Consider the following 7,361-nt stretch of genomic DNA (forward strand, 5'->3'; position numbering starts at 1 on the left):
TCTGGACATTTGTCTGATTGATGGTAAAGTGGTCACTCCCTGCCTCACTCCCTGCAGGGCTGCAGTCTTTGCATTATTCACTGGAAGTGGCATATTTTCCTCTCTGGAAAAGGCTTGTGGCTGGTGATTTACACCCTTTGCCAGACCACCCTAGTTAAATATTCATGCCTTTCCAACACTGCTGAATAGCATCCCTTTTCTGTGCTTTTTGGTGAAGCTGGACTCCCTCTGTAAACCTAATGCTCCACATTCCTGCTGCACCCTTCCTTGCTTTCCACGAACTACAGCCTATCCTTCCTGCTGGCCTGGTTAGCATCAGCTAGCTCAAACCTGAATAACAGCACAGCATTTTTACTGAAAGGACCTCAAAGATCAACCAAACTTCTCATAGTTCCTATGTATGGCAGTAAAGTAAAAACAGAGGTACAAGCTGGCAGAGCAGTATTAGTTAAAAAGCTCAGCACCAGAGCACAAGTGCTTATATTTTGTGATGGTGACACATCCTTTCTTTTTTGTTGTTGTTGTTTTTTTTCTGTTTTGGACTTTTTGGATGAACTGTAATGTTAGGTGTTCTCTCAGAAGGTGGCATGTCACAAAGCCTGACTGCTCTTGCCTCTTCATTGTTCTTCAAATTTCAACTTTCTAGAAGATCTGAGCTATCCTCTTCTAAGCAATGTCCTAGCACAAGAAGTGATTGGGGTTTTTTTTAATCAAAATGCCTCATGGTGCTCATTTTCTCAAACAAGTGGATTTGTCTTTCTAACAAAGTATGGTTGTGAGAGCCCTCCCTGTACAGACCTTTTTTCTTTTACTGTCTTCCGAGCTGCTTTGCCCTGCTACAACTCTTATGTTGCAAAGTCAGGAAGGCTCCTGGATTTCCTGTCTTTACCCGATGAACATCACTTAGCATCCAGCCAGAAGACTTGGTCAGGATGAAAACAATATTGAATTTTGCAGGTCTCATTTATTTAAGAGAGTAAAACGTCTTTCTTTTCAAAGTGCTTCTCTTTAGCTTTCATTTCCTGTGCACAGAGTAGCTTTGTCTTGAGTACAATAATTAAGTTGTTGACCTTCCTTAGAGGTCAAACATAGCTTCCCTCTAGAGAAAGATAAAAACAAGCAATAATAGATACTTTGACTAGTCTAAGATACTTGGTCTGCATAGCTGTGATGTTGCTGTAATTTCTGCTGGATATTTTTCCCTGAGATAATTCAAGATGACGTGCTGTTGATCCATTTATTTTGGTAAGTACACAGTATTTACTGAAGTTGTCTTTTCCCCATACTTTATGAGAAAGAAAATTATTCCATTGTAACTACATCAAAGAGCATGAGGTAGGATGCGTACGCTCTAATGAGAATGTTCCATGTGATTTTAACATGGCATTTTACTCTTTTTAATGATTTTTTTTTTCCTCTAATCTTCTGAGAAATCTTTTTTCAAGATCAAAGATAGTGGAGAAGCCCAGACATATTCATGCATTATACAAGCCAAATTGCCATTCTTTTTATATTGCTCTTCTTTTTGTGTGTAAACAATTTAAATTCTCCTCCTTTTAAAATGACCTGTTTCTAACTGTTATGTTTATTTAATTCTTGTTTACTTGCTTTTAAATATGACTGCTAATTGATATTAGTGTTCTTGATAGATCCACGTTCCACATAGTATATGAGATGATGCCAGCAATTCAGTTCCTGGTAGCTATGCCTGTGTGAGTAAGCAAGGCACTTGGATCATCTGATTAGTCTCAATAGCTATTAGCAGTGAGTTTGACTTCTTTTATATAGAAATTTGAGATCTTGTCCGTGGCATGGAAATTGGGGTGACACATTATCCTTTGCAAACTGAGCAAGAAATAGAAATCTTCGCAGGTAGAAGAAAACCTTTAATTCCAGTGATTTGGGGCTTTATTATTGATTTGTGCAAATGGCAGTAGATGCTGGGATTATCCAACATGCAGGAGGAAGGAAAAGCAAATGTAGGCATACCATCCTCCATGCTGGAATAAGCTGGGCCAGCCTTAATACTTGTGAACTACTAAACCTTCTATTCCAAACCCTCGTATTCCCTATACCCTTCTTATTCCTTTCAGAAACTTTCTCCAGGCCTTTAGAGTTCCTTTTTCTGGTGCAGGCGGTAAAGTGAAGTCTGAAAGTGCAAGTATGTATGTAGCCATAAAAAAGCCCAAATGTACATGTACTCTTGGAAGCAAGAGAACTAACTCACATCACAGCTGAGACCGTGCGCTCGCTCCATCTCTTGCTGTTGTGGCACTTCATAGCTATTAATACATGAGCAATCCCCTCCTTGTTCACCAAAACCCTTAAGTTCATCCTACTGTCCCATCATGGTGAATCAAAGTTAAATATGCCTTAATGAAAGGGGGGCTAAGTGGAAAAAGTCAGGCTTTTTTGTTCAGAAGCAAAAGAGCAATGCTGGTATCTAATTTTGGACCCCTGGGAAATGTCTTGATGCTGAAGTGGTCAGCACCATGTAAAAACTTAGCAAGAGACTGGTATTCTCCACTGCCAGCAGTCATTCAGACTTGTGTGGGCACCCCTCAAAACCCCTAAGTAGAAGCTATGGTTGCAGTTCTTTCAGCCATTTTAGGACTTTGTAGGTAAATGTGGTCCAGCAGCAGCAAAAGGCAGTTCTGTTTTTAATAAAGATTAAAAAATATTTTTGAATGACCCTCCTTGTTCCTTACTATTATACGGTATTAAAATATAAGAGCTCAGCCAAGGAGAATAGAAAACAAAGAGAAAAGCCTTTAAAAAAAATTCCACAATTTTATATCCTTTCCCTACTAACCCACCACAGAATTCAAGGGTGGGGGATTCGAGGGCTGAAAGAATCTTCATATGGTGCCAAAAATTCCCCACAGATCTCTCTGGTCCCTCCGCGTTTGGCTATTTAAAGCAAACACATTGTGTTTGAGATGATAGTTTAGATCCATTTTCCATATGAGGAGGTGGGATGTAATTAATTAGCTGTTCTTTTGAATTCCAAGTATGACATGTACATTTCATAAGGGCATGTACTTTTGACAGAGGCTAGAAGAAGGAAATAAAATACAAGTTGCACCGCTTAAGTCTTCTGGGTACAAATGATGGATCAGCAGGGGATTATCATGTGTATTTTATTGCTACCAATGCTGATTGAGGCATATGAGTGTTAATACAAACCTAGGAAAAAAAAAATCTGGATGAAATCACTGTAAGAGAGTTTAAAGTGTTTATTTTAGTCATAATTGCACTGTTTTTACATAATGTCTTTGATCTGTAGGTTGAAAAAAGGCAAAGCCAGTAGTCCACAGAAGTAACTAAAGATAAACTTCTCTGTAGAGTTTAAGAAAAGCAAGTCCATAGTCAGAGATACACACATGGACATACACAGCAGGGAGGTGAAACCCAGACTCCAGCATGCCAAAAAATAAAATCCATTGCCATTTCAGTTAATTAAGTCCCTTTTCTGGATTTCATAGTGACTGCACTTATTTTAACCTTTATGTGGATCATCTACTAGAGGAAATCCAATGTAACAAAGCAGTGATAGAAAAATGAGGGAAAAACCTTTACACCTCCCGTCCAGCACAACAACAACAACAACAACAAACCCTCACAAACTGGAAGGGCCAGCTAAGTCCTCCGGGCCCTTCATCATCACACGGGTCTAGCTGCCCTCGCTCCATGGCTCTGGTGGCCACAGATGGTCTTGGAGACCCCTCAGAGGGTCCCCTCCAGACTGGAAGCCAAATTCGTCATCGCAACAGCAATTTGGTGCCTATGGAACTTAACAAAATGATCAAAATGCCTCTGTCTTGTAGCAGCAAAGTCCTACGTGTCTGCTTTCCTACCAAGATTGAATTTGCTCATGAACCTGCAGACCTAGGGAGCTGCAGCACCTGAGTGACAGGCCTGTGATCTCTTGGGTCAGGGGAGGAACCAGAATAAACAAGTCCCATTTGTCTCTCTCTCTTTTCTTTTTTTTTTTTTTTTAATTTTATTTTAATTTTTTTCCTAAAGCTCGGGAGCATCTCCTAGCTGAAATGTTTGCAGACTGAGAACATAATGATATTGTCTAATTGCTCAAGTTGTTTGTTATCTTTACCCAGAGGAGAGAGGAGGTTTATAGTAGAAGTATTGCGTTTCTGTGAGATCTGCTGGTGTAGCTGGGAAAACAGGCTAGATTTCTGTCACACAAGTCCTTTTTCCAGTCCCTCTTCCACTGGAAGGCCAAACATATTTGGTGAAAATGTATGAGCATTATTGCACGACTGTTCTTTTCTTCACTTTTTTTCTTACTCACAGCTTTCCAAAATAATTCCTGGAGATTTTTGCCCAAGCTGACTCTCCCACAGCCCTCTCTGAATGAGCAGAGTTCCTTTGCAGGTTCCTTTGTGGGGCATTTCAGAGCCAGAGCCTACCACAGCTGCACCAAAATGCTCTTGTGAATAAATCCCCTCTCACTCAGCCCCAGGGGGGACTCAGGGGTGCTTTAGGCTAATAGGGGCCCATGTGAATCCTCCCATCAGTCTACTGTCCAGTGCACAGTTGGCACATGCATGCATGTTACTGCAAAAGTCAATCACACTTTAAAGACAAATGTTTAAAAAGCAAAGCTATAAAATTCTTAACTCAGTTATTAACTTTAAATGAATTGTTTAGGTTGTTTCCTTCCACACACCCCACTCCTGTTAACTTATTCTTGAGGGGAATGTATTTATGCAGCCATGTGCTTCTCACATGGTTGAGGCTAAAAATAACTTTAGAAACTCGTTCCAGCTAAAACTTAATTTAAAATCCAGTTTGCCAGCCTAACACAGACTGTAACTGGTCTCTTAGCCTGGTTTCTTTGTTTGTAGCAATAGCCTTGACCATTCTTTTGAGTGCCGATTATTTCCGGATTTCCTGTACTCTTAATTAATATTATATATATATCTATATACACACACATTCCTGAGCCTAAGAAAACCCCCAAATTACACACAAAATTTATTTTCTCTGTATAGCCTGGACTTCCACTTGGGCAACAGGCAAACTTACTTTCTCTCATAAATGTACATGTACACTGTGGAGACAAGCAGAATCAGCCCAGGTTTCTTGTTTGGTCTGTTGGGGGTATTTTTTGAGAGAGAGGCTTATCAGACACTGCAAGTATATTGTCTAAGTACTGAAATATTTTTCTCAGGTTCGTTTTGTCAGCGATCAGCAAATCAGATGCTTCAAAATGTCTGAACCCTCATGGGTCAAATCCTTCTTCCATTTAATTCAATATAAGTTTTGTCACTCATTTTAAAGCCATGACTCTAGCCCATAATAGACAATTACGCAATGCCTGGATGAAAGGGATGTTTTCTCCTTGCCCTAGATAATGAGGTCCAATGGAGAATCTTTCCGTTCCCATCACTAGTTGTTTGGGGTTATTTTTAATTGATCTTGAGATGACAGTGTCCTGAGCTCCAAGGGTTGAAATCCTTCAGAAAGGAGATATTCACCCTGTATCTTATGATAGAGACAGCAACAGGCAGCTAAGGAAAGCATTGTCAGTAGGCTCAGGAACTGCACAGGAGTCCGTATGTCTACTGAAAAAGCCGCAGCATTCCAAACTAGGTGGAAGACCACTGATTTTGCTAATGTTATGCTCTCTGTGGAAAAGACTTTTGTCGCACAAAAATGCTGAGATTTGTACAGAAATTCTTTGCTCTTCTTGTTTCAACACTTTTCTGTCTGCATCCCGCTACTCACTTCTGCAGTACTAGGCATTATTTATTAAAAAGCACACTCCATTTTGCTTTCAGAAGTCATTCCATTTAGTGATGCTGCTGCATTCCCTCCGTCCGATAGTACGGAAAACGTCATTTCTCTTTGTGTAAACCAGCTGCTATTTTAACTGGACATTATTCTGTCCACTTTTATGTCTGCTCCCTTCCTTTCTTTTGGTCCTTCTAGGGCCCTTCTCACATGGGAAATTTCCCTTGACCCTCGCTGTCATGTGGAATTCTTCATCTGTTGGTTTCTAGTTATTGCTTAAAACACTAACTGAAATGACAGAGAGCAAGAGAGTATTTTCAGCATTTTTTTCTCCCCATCCTTCACAACTTTTTCTTCTGAGCACTTCTGCCCAAGCACCTGTCAATTGTCCACAAGGGCACGCAGGTTAGTAGGGTTCCCTTAGCATGAAACAATGCATGAGAGTATTTTTGCAACATCATTTCTGCTACATTTTTCTACCCTGACTTTTTTCATTGCAGCATTGTCTATTTGGAATTTGTTCCTCTTTTCCTTCCGCTTTGTTTAGCTTTATCAGATTTTGTGTTATTTAACACACCACTTCTTAGGGTTTTTTTTTTTAATGTGTATATATACACACCCCACATATATGTGTGTGTATTATTCTACTTTTTTTAATTTTTGCTGTTTATATAATTTTCAGTCAGGGGTAGAATTTTGCCCTTTCAACCATGATTGTTCAGTTCATTTAATAATCCTTAGTAAGAGTCTTTCTGCAAGGCCAAGTAAGCTTTATCTGTTATTTTGCTGAAACAGTGAAAGAATGCTAGCGGACTGGAGAGGTATCATATCTCTTCATGTTATGCTTGCAAGTCCTCTATTTCTTTAACGATCATATCAACTATTTTACTTGGTACTGATGCCTACAATAAGCAGTTGCCATTATAGATATAACTACTGCACTACGTGAACCAGAAATGTTTGTAGTCTAACTGCTTCCAAGAGGACTGACGTGTTTTCTAGAGACAGAATTAAAGCTGCCATACTTGAAGTCATGTGAAAAGATATTGCAGCCTTGGTGATCACAAGGAGGCAAAACAGAGCCATTTAAGCATGTACACGTTAATTTTACCCCACGATGCTAAATGCTGTCTGGTTTAAATTAGTTTATCAGGCAATCATACAACAGGTGAGTTTGGGATTCCTGGCGTGGGGTTCAGGATTAGCACCCTTAACCTTTGCTACCTCTGCTGTCATCTAACGCACCAACAACCAGCAGCTTTTAGTTTCACACACATCCAGTTCATCTCTTCAGATCTAATATCTCAAACATTATTATTAGCCAGGAATGACTCTGCCTTCCAGTCTTTTTATATCTGTATCTATTTTACACATAGATTTTCTGTCTATTTCAGTTAGAGGGTATGATTTTTTAATTTTTTTTAATTGAAACTGTTAAATTAACGAAAGTCCTAATGAAGGTGAGGTTAACAGCGAAGGGCGCTTTATACCAGTATAGCTTATTCCTGCCGATTAGAACACACTTTATGTTTGCATCGTCTCTCCCTGCAGAGAGGGGGCAGTTGCACCACAGTATTTACCAGTTTCAAATTAGAAGAGCTAAACGG

This window comes from Athene cunicularia, assembly GCF_003259725.1.
Source record: "Athene cunicularia isolate RWA chromosome 3 unlocalized genomic scaffold, athCun1 chr3_part1, whole genome shotgun sequence".
Taxonomy (NCBI): domain Eukaryota; kingdom Metazoa; phylum Chordata; class Aves; order Strigiformes; family Strigidae; genus Athene; species Athene cunicularia.